This window comes from Gymnodraco acuticeps, unplaced genomic scaffold, assembly GCF_902827175.1.
Source record: "Gymnodraco acuticeps unplaced genomic scaffold, fGymAcu1.1, whole genome shotgun sequence".
NCBI classification, from domain to species: domain Eukaryota; kingdom Metazoa; phylum Chordata; class Actinopteri; order Perciformes; family Bathydraconidae; genus Gymnodraco; species Gymnodraco acuticeps.
The window spans coordinates 1,783,111-1,801,932 of record NW_022991443.1 but is presented as its reverse complement, the minus strand read 5'-3'; the positions used below and the strand labels follow the sequence as shown (position 1 = coordinate 1,801,932).

The window sequence follows — 18,822 nt, the reverse complement described above, 5'->3', positions numbered from 1 at the left end:
GGCTCTCTTTTCTAAGTTTACATTTACAGCCTGGTCATTTGCACTGAAGCCGCCCAGAAACATTTTATATTATGGGATCAGTCTCAGTTTGCAAATCAGATGATCATGATGAGATCTATTTCTTTGTTTAGGTCAAACCAATCTTGAAGGTCGTCCTTTTCCACTTTTAGGCAGGCCAGGATCGTCATTACAGTTCCAGAATTCAGTGTAAGCAGAGTTTGGATTATTTTCCTCCATCTGCAGCATTGTGACTTGTGCTGAAGTCAATTGAAATTAAAAGCTCCTTTTGTAAACAAGGAATCAGCTGAAAACGTTTTCCCGTTTATTGTGGTGCTTAAGTAGCATTGTTTCTTGGTCTGCTCCCAGTTTAAATGTTTGTTAGCTTAGAGTTTAATTATGTTTTGTTCATTGTGCTGAGAAGGATTTATTGAGCTACATTGAGCAACCCTTAATGGGATCAGCAACTCAGCCCATTGTTGAGCTCATTTCTGCTATATTTCCATTCATTCAAAAAAAGAATTGAAGTAAAATTGGAAGTACGAGTACTGTTGTAATGGAGTTATATTCAGTGTAGTGGTACCTAAGGAGTATTTGTAATGCATTGTAATTGAGTTAGTACATTTAAAGTGTATAGATGTCAAACCTTTTAGAGTTATATGTCTCTATGAACATCTCCAAAGCATTAATCAGCCATTAGCTCGCTTGAAAACATATTCAACATCAGAGAGCAGAAAGAAGGCCAGCTGATGAGAAACAGCATCAGTGTGTTCACCATTTTCCAATTCAATATCCTTGACCAATCTCTAATTTACGTGGAGCGTTCTTGAAATTACAGAATAATCATGATTGACATTAGACATCATCACTCTATAACTATGAAATGAAGATCTGTCAACTTCAATTTCGGTTCTTCCAATCTTACGAAACGTGATCACCAAGTACTAATTTAGTCAAATGCACCTTGTACAAGATGACCTTAACCTCAATCCTACCAACGGGGGTACTGGAAAAACCCAGAGGGTTACTTTTTGATATATCTCACAGGTGCTTTATCCCATTATTCCAAACTTCAAAACGTAAATTAATTTGTTTCCAAATTACTTTATATTATAGTTTTCTCTTTGTTTAAATTACCAATGTTTAGGGTACTAGGGGAAAGGGCTGCACACTAATCAAATAATGAATTCATCTTATTGAAATATCACCATGGACTGTTGCAATCAAATTGCAGGATGCACAAAACAATTGAAAATATGTATGAAAATAAACATTTATAATAAATAATGATAGAGCTGTAGTAGTATCCCGGCCTACAAATCATATTCTACTGACCTAACATAACATACTGTATGTTTGGTACAGATTGTATTTTAAAAATCTTCCTTCCTTCCTTTTAATCTTTAAAGGTTTCAGTGAAGCTTTAACAGTTTAATTGTACATTGAAATAAGTTACAAAAGTTTCCTTGGCCTTACCTTACCTCCACCAGCTTACAAGAAACACATTAGAAGCTATTACCACTAACAAAACATTACATAAATGGCCTTGCCCCACCATTGATCTCAGGTGAGGTTTCCTTACTTCCTGTAAACCCTTTTCACGCCTCTGCTGAAAGAGAACTGAGTCAGTGTAATTTCCTGCATTCAAAAAGGAATCTGCGGCAGGAACTATGTAACAAAGTCTCCAGTCTACTTCAATTTCAAACACTTTCCTTTTCATTGTACACCTCCAGTTTGACCTTACAGAGGCTGCTGTGATGTTAGCAATTCCCTAACACATACGTAGAGCTGGTAATATCACTATAATGCCGTCAGTTACTGTGATGCATAATGTAGGCTTTGTGCATGAGCTTTTAAAAAAAGTTTACAAATCCCAAATATATTAGAAGTTAAGCTCTTTGAGCGTATACATAAAAATCAAATGTTCTATTCAGACCCAAGGGGCGTTGGAATTGCAAAAGAAAAAGTGTGTGTGTGTGTTTATAGTAGCTCAGGTTTTAAAGTTGCGCTAATCAATATGACATATTATAGCGGTTCCCACACTAGAAAACCCCTCAACGCCTGACTATTCAGTAAATCTTAGCTCCAGTGGCGTAACAAGGTTGTGATTGGCCCCGGTGCAAATATTGTTTTGACCTGGGCAGACAGAGACGGACAGATACAGGATTGATTATTTTAGTGACAGGAAATGGACCCACAAACCTTGGAGCGAGCTTCTTTGACAAGACCCTGAGTGACAGATCCTTTGTGGACAACCACACCCGCTGCCCCGGTCTGTATGTAGGTGCCGCCCGCCGCCTTGATCCGCCACCGTCTTCATCCGAGCCGAATTCCTCAGGAGGACCCGACGAGCTGCAGCCCAGACACGGTGGCATCTTCTGATTAAGGCGTGAGCAGATGGCACCACCACCTCCTTCTCAGTTTCTGAGAATAGAGGAGGCTGATAGCCAAAGACACAGTGAAAGGGAGACAGACCGGTAGCAGAGGTGGGCAAAGAGTTGCGTGCATACTCCACCCATGTCAGATGCTCGCTCCAGGTTGCAGGGTTCTGAGAAACCAGGCAGCGCAGGCACGTCTCCAGCTCCTGATTCAGCCGTTCTGTCTGTCCGTTGGACTGGGGATGATAACCTGAGGTGAGGCTGACGGACGCTCCCAGGAGGGTGCAAAACACCTTCCAGAACCTGGAGGAAAACTGAGGACCTCGATCCGACACAATGTCTCTGGGAATACCATGAATACGGACAACATGAGTCAATAACGCCTGAGCAGTCTCTTTAGCTGACGGCAACTTTGGTATGGCAATAAAATGGACCATCTTAGAGAACCTGTCCACTACAGTGAGGACAGTGGTGTTACCCTTGGATGGAGGAAGACCCGGGACAAAATCCAACGAAATGTCAGACCAGGGCCTGCTGGGAACGGGGAGAGGCTGCAGCAGTCCCATCTGTGATTTTGATGACGTCTTGTTCCTGGCACAAACTACACAGGCAGCCACATATTCGAAGACATCCTTAACCAAGGAAGGCCACCAAAACCTCTGTCGAATGACGAATACGGTCCGCTTGACCCCGGGATGACAAGTGAGCAGTAATGTGTGAGACCAATGAATAACCTGTGACCGCATGGATTCAGGCACGAATAGCCTGTCCAATGGACAGCCACTAGGTTTCGGCCCCTCACCATTGACACGTTTCACCTGATCTACTATAGGCCATGTCACCACCCCAACCACACGGGAGAGTGGAAGGATTGGCTCTGGATCCTTGGCCATGGGCTCTGGGTCATGGAGGCGTGAGAGGACGTCAGGTTTGCCATTCTTGGACCCAGGTCTGAAAGACAATGTAAAGTCAAAACGGTTAAAAAAAAGTTGCCACCGGGCCTGGCGTGAGTTCAACCTCTTAGCTTTGCGGATGTATTGAAGGTTCTTGTGGTCGGTCCAAACCAAGAACGGCTGTGGCGCCCCCTCAAGCCAGTGCCTCCACTCCTCCAGAGCCATCTTGACTGCCAACAGCTCTCGGTTTCCGACGTCGTAGTTTCTCTCTGCGGGAGATCATTTGCAAGACAAAAAGGCACAAGGATGCATCTTATGATCCCCAGCCGCTCTCTGTGAGAGAATGGCCCCCACCCCATCATTGGAGGCATCCACCTCCACAACAAACTGTTGTTGAGGATCAGGAACAGTCAGTATGGGAGCTGTGGTAAACCTTCTTTTTAACTCATTAAAAGCCTCCTCGGCCCTGAGGCCCCACACAAAGTTAACCCCTGGTGAGGTCAGTGCATGAAGGGGAGCAGCAACAGAGCTTAAGTTCCTAATAAATCGTCTGTAGAAGTTAGCAAACCCCAAAAACTGCTGTACCTTCTTCCTATTGGTGGGGGTGGCCCAGTCTGCCACTGCACTGACCTTTGCAGGGTCCATCAGGATTTGTCCAGGAGAAATGATGAACCCCAGGAATGAGACAGTTGATGCATGGAACTCACACTTCTCTGCTTTTACGAACAGGTGATTATCCAGTAGGCGCTGTAGTACTTGGTGGACATGTTTCACATGAGTCTCCTTATCAGGAGAGAAGATTAAAATGTCATCACAAAGACAAACACGTTCAAAAACTCCCTGAGTACATCATTGACCAGCGCCTGGAAAACTGCTGGGGCGTTAGTTAACCCGAAAGGCATTACGAGGTACTCGTAATGTCCTGTTGGGGTATTAAATCCAGTTTTCCACTCATCCCCCTCCCTTATTCTTACCAGATGATAAGCGTTGCGTAAATCCAGTTTTGTGAACAATTTAGCATCCTGCAATAGGTCAAAAGCAGAGTCAATGAGAGGGAGGGGGTATCTGTTTTTTACCGTGATGTCATTCAGTGGACTGTAATCGATGCAGGGACGGAGAGAACCATCTTTTTTTCTTCACAAAGAAGAAGCCCGCTCCGGCAGGAGAGGAAGACGGTCGGACGAGTCCTGCCTTGAGTGAGGTGTCGATGTAATCCTTCATGGACCCCTTTTCTGGAGCTGACAGGGAGTACAGACGGCCCTTGGGAATCGTGGATCCTGGCAACAAGTCTATAGCACAATCATAAGGCCGATGGGGTGGTAGTGCACTCGCCCTAGCTTTACTAAAGACTTCCTTTAGATCATGATACCATGTGGGGACCTTTGATAAATCAGGGTAATCAGAAAAATAGTCAGAAAGAGGTTCGTTGTGACAGTCTGCTTAGAAGTGGAGATTTTCCTCAGTATCAACTTACTCTGATCGTGTACACACTTCTGTTTACACAACATTCCCCACTCTTGTACTTTCCCTGACCGCCAATCAATGACAGGATTGTGCAAAAGTAACCAAGGGTAACCTAAAATGATCAGGTGTTGAGTTGATTTAAACACATGAAAAACTATGTTCTCAACATGAGTGTCATTGATTGTCATTTTTACAGGTGTGGTGCAATGAGTCACTGTGAATAGTAGGCGCCCATCTAACGCGTTCGCTTTTAACGGCGAAGGTAATGGCGTCAACGTCAGGTTAAGCCTAAGAGCTAGCTCTTTATCCAAAAAACTCTCATCGGCTCCAGAATCTACAAGTGCCCCCTGTTCAATAACCTGATTATCTTCACATAGCATAACTTGAGTTAATGTGCGTGGAGGGAAGTTAAAAAAGTCAGATTGGCTCACCAGTGTCTTCCCTTTCACCTGTGAGCCTGTTCTTTTACTGGACACATGGCTTGTTGATGCCCCTGTTGACCGCAGTAGAAACATCTTGCCTCCACTAGGCGGCGACGTCGTTCCTCCGGTGAGATTCTGGCCCTGCCGAGCTGCATCGGCTCCTCCGAGTCAATGGGGGGCGTTGTGGCCTCTGAAGCAGGTGACGAGCCGAATGATGTCCTCCGGACAGGATGAACAGCTGTTGAGAACCCTCTGGTTCCGCTGGACGAAACGGCAGTCTTCTTTCTTTCTCTATCTCTCTCTCACAGATGCGATTGTCATTCTTAATAGCAGCCGCTACCATACTTTCTAAGTCTGTGGGAGGATCCATAAGTAAAAAATGATCCTTAATTTTCTCTGATAGTACGTTCCGAAATGTGTTCCTTAACGCGAATCATTCCAATCGCAATCAATAGCCATAGTGCGGAACTCAATTGCATAATCCGCCACTCGGCGTTGATTTTGCTGAATGTATGTCAAATTCTGTGCGCTCTCTACAGCTGGTGTGTGATGTGCAAACACTCTTTTAAACGAGTGGATGAACTGAGAGACAGAGTTGCAAGTTGCAGAATTGTTCTCCCACTCCGCCGTAGCCCATGCAGCCGCACGGCCGGACAGATGAGAAATGATAAATGCAATCTGAGCATAATCAGAGCTATATATGTAGGGCATTAACTTAAAGTGTAGATCACACTGAGTCAGAAAGGATCTACAGTCATTGGAATCTCCGGAAAACTTATCTGGAGGGGCCAAGCGAGGCAACGGGACAGCATGAGATCCAGGAAGCGGCGCCGCTGTAGTAGGGGGGGGCTGCCAGCTGTTGAGGATGAGCCGCAGCATCAGGTAATGCCGGAGCAGTGGAACCGGCGTCCAGGCGTGCCAGCACACGATGCACCGCCTCCGCCATGTCGCTGATTTGGGTGTTGACCGAGGCTTGGAGTCCATGTTGCTGCTCCGCCAGGTCCCTCACTGCCTGGTGTATGCAGGGGCGGATCTACCGGGGTGGCATGGGGTGGCAACTGCCACCCTAAACAATAGCCTTGCCACCCCAGCTGCCACCCCAGTTGGCATCTTTGTTTTGAAAGAAAAGTTGTTGCTCATCGGACATTTATGAGAGAAAGTCTCTAATGTCCGAGTGCAAGTGAATGCAGCACAAGATGCACGTCATGTAACCCCTCCCCCGGTCCTGGCGCGAAAGAGGAAATGTGATTGGTGGCGAATTCATTTGAACGGGACGGCGCAAAACGAGAAGCCTTTCGGACCCAAGCACTGAAGGAATGAGGTAGTTGCGGTCTACAATGACAGAGAAGAGAATGTCAAGTTTTGCTGTACTCAGCATTGAATCAAAACGCACTACAGCTGTTGATCTTAATACATTTGTGAGGCGTTTTGCTGAACAAGATAGTAAGCGCCGCATTCAGCTGTAATAGACATGCCAACTTGATGCTCTGCTCACGGATGACTCGATGAGAATAACAAACTGTAACTTAAGATGATGACCTTGTATGCGTGTATATATTTTTTTCTTCAATTTTAAGTCCTGAAAAAGTAAAATAAGACGGTGTGTAAAACTACACTGCCCAGCCAACAGAAAGTAACCACTTTGATTTAACTAGGCCAGTAGGTAAGGACCTTCCACTGGATAATAACTGCAGCGATGTTTTAGCTGAATACACGTTTTTTAACCCTAACTGATGCAGTTAGTCACTTCTTTAATGTTTGTTCTTTCTGATGTAAAGTCAAGGTTGTAACTGTATATCAATAATGATATAATTACTTGTTTTTCAAATTTGAAGGAGGGTGAGCAAGCATCTTGATGAACATTCATCATTAACTCCTCCAAAAAATAAATATAGTTTATTCAATAATAAATGAATATGTGAATCATAACAGTTCTTCACTATATCTGTAAAGCGTCTTTGAGCACCTGTAAAAACGCTAACAAATTAAATCTATTATTATTATTATTATTTATTATTATTATTTATTATTTATTTATACAGCTGATAGGAATAATATGATTGTTAATAGTATCATATTCATTCAGACAAACATCGATGAGACAGTTAATTAATGTACTTATTGCAGCAGTCTGTATATATTTGGTACCCCTGCTGGTCTAAGAGTGAGACAAACTCATTCAGTTATTGTTCAGTTAAAATTCATTAAATTACGTCTGCCACCTTATATGTAAGGCTTTACTGATGTGCCACAATAATATCACCTATGTGATTGAGTTAAAATATTAATATTGTGGCTTTCCAAGTTAACATTGATTGTAGGGGTGTAACGGTTCACAAACATTTCGGTTCGGTACGTACCTCGTTTTTAGGTCACGGTTCGGTTCGGTACGTTTTCGGTACAGCAGAAAAATTATCACAAAACATTAAAACATTTTTTTTATTATTATTAAACTGTGACTAATGTATTCAAATAAATACAAAATATAGTAAAATAAACATTAAGGTGCAGCATTTCGATGAACTGAAATAATCTGTATTTGAACTGTACTAGTACCTAAGCAGCCAGCTTGACATTAGGACTTGCTTGTCATTGTATTTTCATGTTGTTTAAAGAAAGATTAACTTGTCCACATTGCTTGCTGAAATGGCAGATCTGCTGGCACTAACAATGTCTCCTGCTGTGGAGAAACACCCTCTCTAGGGACAAGAGGTACCACAGCCAGATAGCGCTTTGCTAACATGGCAACATAAGGATATTTGGCGTTTGTAATAGCTTTGGCTCGGTCTGAACTTTCTGCGAGTGGTGGAGGCTTACATGCTAGTGGGAGTTGGGTTTGCACTTCAGTCTTTTTTCTTTTGGTACCGGTGATATTCACATTCGGGTGATGCCTTTTCAAATGAGTGTGATGTATTGCCAGCCGCGTAACCAATGTTAGTTGAACAATACCGACAAACAGCTTTGGTTCGGTCCACCTGTCTTTGTCCGTCATCCTTGTATGTAACTGCGAAACCAAAATGTTCCCAAACCGGAGACTTCAATGATGCTGTAGGATTTTCAGCTCAACTTTATCTGCGTTCGCCATTTCGACAGTTCCTCAAATTACTGACTACATTTGAACGCATCCCTGTGACCAGCTCTCATAGTATGCCTCTCGTCCAATGAAATTACTTGGTCGCTCTATGATATATATACCTGAGATTACTTCCAGAAAGTTGTTCATGTTCTCAATTTTGTTAAGTTTAACGCTATATTCGTTCGGTACACACGTGTACCGAACCGAAGGGCCCGTACCGAATAATTTCAGTACGGGTACGTGTACCGTTACACCCCTAATTGATTGATATGATTGCGATTTAAATCAGCATATACTTCTGTCAGGGGATGCCACCCCTCAAAATCTCTTGCCACCCCATGAATATTTGTCTAGATCCGCCCCTGGGTGTATGACAGAGACTTCTCCTCATGATGGTGTAGATGTTCGCCCTGAAGTCGTATCGCTGTTTTAAACTGGTTCTTGCATCTGCTAATTCCATGTTTTGGCCAGATTGTACTGTTAGGGCTGTACAAGGGCGTGGAACCAAATGCACGATGCAGAGACAAACAAAGTATCAAAATAAAGTGTTTTAATGTAGACAGGTCATAACACACTGAATACATAAAGCAACAAAACAAAAACTACTAATACACTAATCTAACTCTATGGACGATAACTCTATGGACAATGACAAAAGGATCTTACGCTGGAAGGCTTGGAACACACAAGACAATCTGGCAACGAGACAGGGGAAGACGAGAACTATTCTAGACAGACAACACCAGGTGAAGACAATTAGACAATCACAACCGTGGGAAAACAGACAAGGCAGGAAATGTACTTTAGACACATGAGGGTAGACAAGACTATCAAAAATAAAACAGGAACCTATCTAAACACATAACATGAAACCTAAACTAGTGAACAATCTTAGCAGAGCCGTCTACGCACAACAATACACAACCACTCAGAAGCGCCACATGTAGGCTATCAACAACAGCCTGCCCTGGCCTCAGACCATCACAGCCTGACACACAGCGAACTAAGAAGAGGATTACACCTGTTTCCTTGATGTTTGTCTCTGGGGAATGGGCCGGTAGGCCTACATGGACCGGTTGCTATAATATAGCTGTTGATCTTGGCGTCGGGGGTCTCAATAGCGCCATAGAGTCCCCTATCGATTGGGGCCCTTGGGGGAACTGTTGGACCACTGCCGGGCACAGCCAAATCCAGCCTCTCCTCCTGGCTGGCTGGAGAAGAAGGTCGCACAGCCACGGCCATGGATACAGCTTCACTTGTGGAGCTAGATGGCAATGATGGTGGTGAGCTATCGTTAGCCTCCGGCTGCCGCTGCACGTCAACATTGCTAACATTAGCGCTCGATTTCGAGGACGATGTATGACAAAAAAAACTGTCTAATTTCGTCAGTTTAGCTGTTACATCTCCTTGTTCTCTCTTGTCCTTTCTCTTTTGAGCGCTGCTCTTGTGCTTTGGTTTGCTGTACATTATAAATGCAAGATATTACATTTTCTATAATGCTACTGTATGATGATTAAACGATTCGCTCGTCATGCAAGGTATCACATGTCATGAAAGGGAGCAAGGTCATTGGACAGACAAATTACAAATTAATTTAGGTTGCTTGATCACTTTGAAGACTGTGTGAACTGGTCAATGCCATTGTTACGACCCTGGGTCGTTAGGTCATTTGTTTGTGTGTGTGTGTGTGTGTGTGTGTGTGTGTGTGTGTGTGTGTGTGGTGTTGTGTGTGTGTGTGTGTGGTGTGTGTGTGTGTGTGTGTGTGTGTGTGTGTGTGTGTGTAAGCAAGCAGGTGGTGCCCGTTAGCTGATTAGCTACCCTCGTCAGGCTGATTGGTCCACCTGAGGAGACGGGAGCATTTTAAGCTGAAGCCGTACAGTTCCTCGGCCGCTCTCTCTGCCTCAACTTATCCTACTCCCAACTCTGCGCGTGTTAAGATCTTTGTCCTGTTGTGCTGCGTACTGACATTTTACCATATACCGGTCCTTCTCTTCTGCTGTGAGACGGTGCAAGAAAAGCTGTTTAACCTGTCTTGGTAGACACGACTTATTTTACTCAGGAGTGCAAAACCCTTTTCTTTGGTTAATTCATTTTCTCCTGTTTAATGTTAGAGTAGGTAAGAAGCCTGTACGTTTATTTTTCTCATTTGTTAGGTAAGATTTTTGTGTTAAAGGTTAGTTTGTTTTGTGGTTTTGTTACTCCTGTTTGTTATTTTTGTAAACAGACTTTCAGCATGTTTTTGTGATTCTGATTTGGTAATTAAATTACCAAACGTTTTCTCTGCCTTGGCGTCCATGTTCTTGGGAGTGGGGAGAGTGCAACTTTGTGCTGCGCCTAGGTTCCCTAGGCCTGGGCGTAACACCATTGGGGCTCCAAAATAAAAATAAATATATATAAAAAACATTTTCTTTTTTCTTGCATGGGACCCTGGCCGGCTCTGGGCGTTGCACCGTCGATAGTTACGCCACTGCTTAGCTCAATGAAGCCATCTGTTAATTTAGCTATAATTCTTATTTGGTATATGGATTTTACTGTTTTGGCTCAGTTGCATTATGCTCACTTTCATAATTTAAGGCAGTAGCAGTCAGTTCTCTACAGCAAAAAAGCTTTTAAAACTCTGCGCTAATTGCCAAGCCTCAAATTGCAAGCATAGACAACGTCTGCAGCTAGCTAGTGAAAACAGTGGAGTAGAGAGAGGCAGCCATTTTTCTCAAGAGTTAGTTTATACCAAAACAAATACTCAGAAAAGAGAAAACTGGACTTACCTGAAACACAACTCAAAACAAAACACTAATGTAGCTATTGAGCTAATATGATGCTACATTTGAAGTAGACCTGCAAGTGTTGTCTTTAAAGCTGAGCTTACTCTACTGCCAACAGTTCGAGCATTATTTTTTTTTAAGCATGGTTTGAACTACAGTAAACTTTCAAAGTGTAGATAGGAAGAGAAAAGGAGACTTGCATTCAGCATGATGAAGGCAGCCCAAAGCAGCTAGTCCAAAAAGGGAATGTCAGGGAGGGTTAACGAGCATACAAGTGTGATCACGTGGCTAATTGAGGGAAATACTGAGGGCCACTGGTGGACAGTTTGGGGATAAAATGACCATAACAAACCCTTCCTCTTATTTTTGTTTGAAAATTCTACATTGTTTCCTTATTTCCTTTTATTGGACTTGACTTGACGTTACTTCTGATGTGTGTTTTTTAGCAGTGAAGACAATAATCATGAAATAAAAGTAGCGTTTATAGTTGATATGTCGCCTTTTAATTAATTAATTAATTACATTTTTGACAAATTAGCAATTGTATTATTCAAATCAATACCTAATATATTAATATTACATAAAGCTGCACTTATGGCTAATTTAGTAAACATATTTAGCTAATTTTGACTTTAAAAAGGGACTCATTTATAGGGACTATAAATGTGGCTATATTAAATAAGCAATATATTGTATGTATAATCCCATGATTTTACAATGTTTGCCCTAAATTACTTTAACTCATAATTCAAAATAATGATATATTATGCACTGAAACACAGCTCTCTTCTAAATGTGTTCACATGCACGCACAGTTACATATTTGTGACTTTTTCTGTCTGATAACTCGAATATAAAGCTAGTTAGTCAAGTCAGGTTAATTGCGTTAATACTATCGACATATCCTTCCTCTGACTGAAAAATGTTGACCTGATTTGCCTTCGGTAGAACCCTGACGGGAATTAAGATCAATCCCATTCTGTAATTGTCTCATGATTAATGATAAACTGTGCGCATTCAATTTATTCAAAAGTATCATTCTCTTACAGGAACCAATTTCTAATTCCATACATTATTTCAATTTTGTTCAATTACACACTGACTCTATAAACATGACAAGATTTATTATTTATTATTTTCTGTACATAAAGTATGCTGTGTATCCTTAATTTGACGATGTCTTCTTCGAGTATGCATTCATGATTTTCCTTTTGGTTACCAGAATGACATTTGCCGTTCTTAAGCAGAAAAGCAGTACAGATCGCTCTTGTCATTTTGCAAAGCCTTGTGTCTGAGATGCAGCCTATGTGTAATGAACCTAAATTGTGATATATGTTCACCAATAACATTTATGCAACTGCTAATCCCAACCCCAGTGTCTTTATGGACCCATATGTCTCTATGTGTGTGTAAATAGAGACAAAGGAAGGTCACCTGCATGACTCTGCCCTTGTTGGACATCGATGGCATTTTACAGAACACTAAACATAAATACAATGTTTACATGGAGTCCTATTCACAAACACAATTGATGCCAAGGTCACACAGTCATTACTACCTCTGCGTCTGTAAACAAAGAAAGTAATCTCTGGCAAATTAAGGCTTTACAGCTGATCAGAGCTAATTTAAATAAATGGAATTTAAGTTAATTTATATATACATTTGAAATACAATCAAAGCAGAGGTCATTGGTGTTATTTTTCAAAGAGTCAATGTCTAACGATGAGGCTACTGCATTTTGTTTTTGCATTCCTGTCAGTGCACTCATGGTGAAACATGTCAGCACATTACCAAAATGCATACCATCCATCTTTTCTTCGCCTCTCTCTCTCTCCCTCTATAGGTCTGCCATAAGAGCCGGATCACTAATGGTTTCATTGATTGTTCAGGTCTTATCATTCATCACCAAAGGGGTCAATGTCCTACCTCCATCTAATGACACTGTTTAAACGTAAATGTCTCATATTTGAATGAAATGTCCCCTGCAGGTGGGCTGCAACAAACCGATAGGCATCATTAATGTGCTCATGATCAAAAAAAAGAAAGAAGAAAATGTGGCTGGTATTGATAGATTCTAGTTCATGTTACTTAAACAATATTTTCAATGTTTAAGATTCAATTCCCAAATACATTCTTATAATACTACTATATACGTTACATTATAAAAAAATATTATTTAAGTCATGTTTTCTTTTTAATTTCATTTAAATGTAACTCTATTTTATCAGAATTCTTTTTTAACTCATCATTATTATTTTTCCCTGTATTGTTTTTTATGTATCTCCTTGATTTTTTCCCACCTGATTGGTTAGTTTTTCAGATGTTTCTGTTATAGATGTTTTTTCTCTCTTACTTAAGGGGGATGTCTGTTGTATAAACCTGTGGCTCCCTAACCTCCTCTGACACATTCCAAATGTCCCCATCATCTGGATTTGATGCAGTCTTATGTGCGGGCAAATAAATAAACTGAATTATACCCACTGCCGTACAGATTTCAAATTATTGTCTCTGCCGGTTGTTTGTCCTCTGGTCAGTGGTCCAGACATATGCAGCTCCCCAAGGTGCTGCCGAGAGTAAATAAGACTTAGGTGCTGTGTCGCCATCATCTGACTTTTATTAATGAGCCAATCAATTCCTATTTGTATCACCCTTTCAACTGAAATCCTGGCGTCACAACACTTAACAAATTGGCTGACCTAGAGCTGAGCATTGAGGCATGGAAACGCTGCTTCGCTGTTTCACTGACATTAGCCAATTGTTGTTAAATAGGTTGTTAAATAAAATGTGTCAGGAGATAGCAATGAATAAATCAACTTTTAGCTGACTGAGTTTTAGTGGCTTTGTTTATACAATGTGGTCAAATGTGGAGAGAACACATGCATTTGTGCACCTTAAGTCTGGGTTTTTTTATTCAACAGTTAACTTTCTGCTATTAAAGGCCCTTTCTCATCAAAATAAATAAAATAAAGGAGTTTGTTTGCATTATAAAGTAGCAAGGGATTATAGGAGTCGTTTTCCTCTCTGAAGAACCAGCACCTTACCGTGGTAGAGAGGTTTGTGTGCCCTGATGAACCTGGGGGCTGTGTTGTCTGGAACCTTGTGTTCCTGGTAGGGTCTCCCATGGCAAATTGGTCTCAGGCAAGGGGCCAGACTAAGATTGGTTCAAAAGACTTCATGAAAGAACAACAAAGAAGTGAGGATACCCGGCCCGGAGGAAGCCCGGGGTCCCCTTCTGGAGCCAGGCCCAGAAGGAGGACTCGTCAGCGAGCGTCTGGTGGCCGGGCTTGCCACGGAGCCCGGCCGGGCACAGCCCGAAAAGGTAACGTGGGCAACACCTCCGCTACTCCGTCCCGCGGGCCCACCACCTACGGGAAACAGCGATGGGGTCGGGTGCGCTGCCAGAAGGGTGGCAGTGAAAGCAGAGGGTCTCGACGGACCAGACCCGGGCGACAGAAGCTGGCTTTGGGGACGTGGAACGTCACCTCTCTGGGAGGGAAGGAGCCGGAGCTTGTGCGGGAGGTGGAGCGTTACCAGCTGGATCTGGTTGGGCTCACCTCTACGCATAGCGTCGGCTCTGGAACCTTACTTCTGGATAGGGGTTGGACTCTATTCTTCTCCGGAGTTGCTCAAGCTGTGAGGCGCCGGGCGGGTGTGGGGATACTCACAAATCCCCGGTTGGGTGCTTCGTTGTTGGAGTTTACCCCAGTGGACGAGATGGTCGCCTCCCTACGCCTGCGGGTTATGGGGGGGAAATCTCTGACTGTTGTATGTGCTTATGCACCAAACAGCAGTTCAGAGTATACAGCCTTCTTGGAGACCCTGGAAAGAGTCCTGTATGGGGCTCCTGAAGGGGACTCTTTAATCTTGCTGGGAGACTTCAACGCACATGTGGGCAATGATGGAGACACTTGGAGGGGCGTGATTGGGAGGAACGGCCCCCCTGATCTGAACCGGAGTGGTGGTTTGTTACTGGACTTCTGTGCTAGTCATGGATTGGCCATAACAAACACCATGTTCGAACATAAGGATGCTCATAAGTGTACGTGGTACCAGAGCACCCTAGGCAGAAGGTCCATGATCGATTTCGTTATCGTATCATCGGACCTGAGGCCGTATGTTTTGGACACTCGGGTAAAGAGAGGGGCGGAGTTGTCAACTGATCACCATCTGGTGGTGAGTTGGGTCGAGTGGCGGGGGAAGCCTCTGGATAGACCTGTTAAGCCCAAACGTGTAGTTTGGGAGAACTGGGAACGTCTGGAGGAGGCCCAAGTTCAGGAGGCCTTCAACTCACACCTCCGGCAGAGCTTTTCGGGCATTCCTGTGGAGGTTGGAGACATTGAACCAGAGTGGTTGGTGTTCAAAGCCTCTACTGCCGAAGCCGCAGCGGGGAGCTGTGGTCTCAAGGTCTTAGGTGCCTCAAGGGGCGGTAACCCTCGAACCTCCTGGTGGACACCGGTGGTCAGGGAAGCCGTCCGACTGAAGAAGGAGGCCTTCAGGGATTTGTTATCCCGGGGGACTCCCGAGGCAGTTGCAAGGTACCGACAGGCCCGAAGGGCAGCAGCCTCAGCCGTGGCCGAGGCAAAGCAGCGGGTGTGGGAGAAGTTCGGAGAAGACATGGAAAAGGACTTTCGGGCGGCACCAAAGTTGTTCTGGAAAACTGTCCGACACCTCAGGAGGGGGAAGCAGGGAACCATCCAAGCTGTGTACAGTAAGGATGGGACGTTGTTGACCTCAACTGATTGAGTGTTAGGGCGTTGGAAGGAACACTTTGAGGAACTCCTGAACCCGACAACTCCGCCCTCTATGTTAGAGGCAGAGCTGGAGTATGACGGGGGATCAACACCAATCTCCCGGGTGGAGGTCACTGAGATCGTCAAACAACTCCACAGTGGCAAAGCCCCGGGGATGGATGAGATCCGCCCAGAAATGCTGAAGGCTCTGGGTGTTGAGGGACTGTCATGGTTGACAAGTCTCATCAACGTTGCGTGGAAGTCGGAAACAGTACCGAAGGAGTGGCAGACCGGGGTGGTGGTTCTCCTTTTCAAAAAGGGGGATCAGAGGGTGTGTGCCAATTAGAGGCATCACACTACTCAGCCTCCCCGGGAAAGTTTACTCTAAGGTACTCGAAAGGAGGGTCAGGCCGATTGTCGAACCCCAGATTGAGGAGGAACAATGCGGATTCCGTCCTGGTCGTGGAACGATGGATCAGCTTTTTACTCTCGCAAGGATCCTGGAGGGAGCCTGGGAGTACGCTTATCCGGTCTACATGTGTTTTGTAGACTTGGAGAAGGCGTATGACCGAGTTCCCAGGGAGTTACTGTGGGAGGTGCTGCGGGAGTATGGGGTGAGGGGGTCTCTACTCAGGGCCATCCAATCTCTGTACTCCCAAAGCGAGAGCTTTGTCCGGGTCCTCGGGAGTAAGTCGGACCCATTTCCGGTGATGGTTGGCCTCCGCCAGGGATGCGCTTTGTCACCAATCCTGTTTGTAATATACATGGATCGGATTTCGAGGCGTAGTCGTGGGGAAGGGGGTCTGCAGTTCGGTGGACTAAGGATTGCACCACTGCTTTTTGCAGATGATGTGGTTCTAATGGCTTCATCGGTCTGCGACCTTCAGCACTCACTGAATCGGTTCGCAACCGAGTGTGAAGCGGCTGGGATGAGGATCAGCACCTCCAAATCTGAGGCCATGGTTCTCAGCAGGAAACCGATGGACTGTCCACTCCAAGTAGGGAATGAGTCCTTACCCCAAGTGAAGGAGTTCAAGTATCTCTGGGTCTTGTTCTCGAGTGAGGGAACAATGGAGCGTGAGATGGGCCGGAGAATCGGAGCAGCGGGAGCGGTACTGCAGTCGCTTTACCACACCATTGTGACGAAAAGGGAGCTGAGCCAGAAGGCAAAGCTCTCTGTTTACCGGGCCATTTTCGTTCCTACCCTCACCTATGGTCATGAAGGATGGGTCATGACCGAAAGAACGAGATCGCGGATACAAGCGGTCGAGATGGGTTTTCTCCGCAGGGTGGCTGGTGTCTCCCTTATGGATAAGGTGAGAAGTTCGGTCATCCGGGAGGGACTCGGAGTTGAACCGCTCCTCCTTCGCGTCGAAAGGAGCCAGTTGAGGTGGTTCGGGCACCTAGTTAGGATGCCACCTGGGCGCCTCCCTAGGGAGGTGTTCCAGGCACGTCCAGCTGGGAAGAGACCAAGGGGTAGACCTAGGACCAGGTGGAGGGATTATATCTCTTCGCTGGTCTGGGAGCGCCTTGGGATCCCCCAGTCAAAGCTGGTTGATGTGGCCAGGGAAAGGAAAGTTTGGGGCTCTCTACTGGAACTGCTACCCCCGCGACCCGACCACGGATAAGCGGGAGAAGATGGATGGATGGTTTTCTTCTCAACGGTTGCCGTCATGGAGTCAGTGGTTGCCTTCGTTCAATTTACGGATTTCTCTTGTTTTGAAATGAGTTAGAAAATGTTGAGTTTTGTAACTTTATACGTTGTCATTAGAAAAGTTAATTCAGCAACAAAACTCTAGTAGGCAAATAGAGTGTTTCCAGAGTCTTTTTACAACATTTTGGGGATTGCCCTTTCGAATAGTAAGGTCCAAAAAATAAATGTTTTCCACATTTTGTGTGCAAGAACTCGGCTGGCCTCCGCAGAGCCCTGACCTCAACCCAACCCAAGTCCTCAGGGTGGGCTGGAGTGCAGACAGTGAGCGGCCTTATTGCCCGTTGTCAGTGTCTGACCTCACTATTGCTCTGGGGGCTGAACAGGAGCAAATGCCTGCAATCAGGTCCTAAAATCTTGTGGAAAGCTTCACCAGGTACTACATTTAGAAAAGGGTTTTAGAAATGACAACTAATGGTGTTGTCATTGGTAATTGATTCTTCTGTAAATGCTTTAGAGATCAGTTACTCTGTAGATCTGTTATGAGTATTAGAGAACTACAGGATGGAGATCTAGAAAATTATTCAGCCTTTTTGTACTTCCAGCTGCTTCTCAAAGTCAATGGGTTTTTTGATTATATTCTTGAAATACAGTATGTGGTTAAAATAAAATAAGATTTTTGTTCTATGTCATAAATAACACCAGTAATTACCCCACGCATGAATTTCAAAAGGGCCCTATTATGCATTATGCTATTGTGGTATGTAGGTTTTTGTGCATGTAAATGGTCTGCAAAGGCTAAAATCCCTGTTACCTCCAGAGGGAGTTACTCTCTCACACACTTTCCCCTGCCTGAAACAACTTGATTGGACTCCTTTGTTTACTTCTGTAACATTTGGACATCACTCTACTGTAATACTCCAACTTCTATTGGCTACCTACCCTGCTAGCTTGCAGTGCTACATACAGCTGTCACCTGATTGGTTGTGCGTCAACATTTCAGCGGTAACTATGTCAAAGATGAAATAATTAGAACTTTGAGCACAGCACTCGCAGACTATTTTGACCGAATAAACGACAGAGAGGGTAGAGCTTCCGCCTAGTCGCTCCCTCCATAGAAACACAATGTCGCGCAGAGCTGCTTGCTAGTTTCCATGTGAATGCAGCTTAAGGGGTGGGACATCAGTAAGCGATTGACCAATCACAACAGAGCTGGCCAGCTTACCTAGAGCAGACTGGGCTCTGGTTTCAGACAGAGGGTGAAAAGAGGTGCTGCAGCACAGGCAGTATGAGAAAACGAACATTAAAGCATGGAAGGCAGTCACAGTAGAGGCACAAATTACACATTTAAAACCAGAACATTAGCATAGTAGGGACCCTTTAAAGGTTTTATGCATGATCATCTAATTAGGGGAGGGTACGTTGATATCAAGGGATCTTGGCTTGAAT

General features: G+C 44.3%; 1 protein-coding gene across 1 annotated transcript in view; it reads right to left on the bottom strand.

The window, feature by feature from the left end:
- Positions 1–6,254, bottom strand: part of LOC117532838 (neuronal acetylcholine receptor subunit alpha-2-like) — a 56,906-nt gene extending 50,652 nt beyond the window's left edge. The window contains exon 1 of the mRNA XM_034196386.1: positions 5,164–6,254. The gene's annotated coding sequence lies outside the window, so the exon portion shown is untranslated. The remainder of the gene's footprint in view (positions 1–5,163) is intronic.
- Between the last annotated feature and the right edge of the window lie 12,568 nt (positions 6,255–18,822).